The following is a 411-nucleotide window of genomic DNA, read 5'->3' as shown; positions in this document are numbered from 1 at the left end:
GCCGCCCTTGGCGCCCGTGACGCGCTCCATCGTTCCCGCGGAACCGGCGTTGAGCAGCGTGCTGTCGCCCGTGCCGGCGCCCGACGCCTCGTTGCCAAAGGTGATGCCGCCCTTGGCGCCCGTGACGCGCTCCATCGTGCCCGCGGAGCCCGCGTTGAGGAGCGTGCTGTCGCCCGTGCCGGCGCCCGCGGCGGCGTTGCCGAAGGTGATGCCGCCCTTGGAGACCTGGGTCCGCTCCATGACGCCCGCGGAGCCCGAGCTGAGCAGCGTGCCGTGGCCGCCGCTGCCCGCGCCCGCGGCCTCGTTGCCGAAGGTGATGCCGCCCCGGGCGCCCGTCGTCCGCTCCATCGTCGCGGCCGAGCCCGCGTTGAGGAGCGTGCTGTCGCCCGTGCCCGCGCCCGCGGCCTCGTT

Source organism: Aureococcus anophagefferens, assembly GCF_000186865.1.
Source record: "Aureococcus anophagefferens unplaced genomic scaffold AURANscaffold_300, whole genome shotgun sequence".
Classification (NCBI taxonomy): domain Eukaryota; class Pelagophyceae; order Pelagomonadales; family Pelagomonadaceae; genus Aureococcus; species Aureococcus anophagefferens.
The sequence above is the reverse complement of the archived record's forward strand: the minus strand, read 5'-3'. Positions refer to the sequence as shown.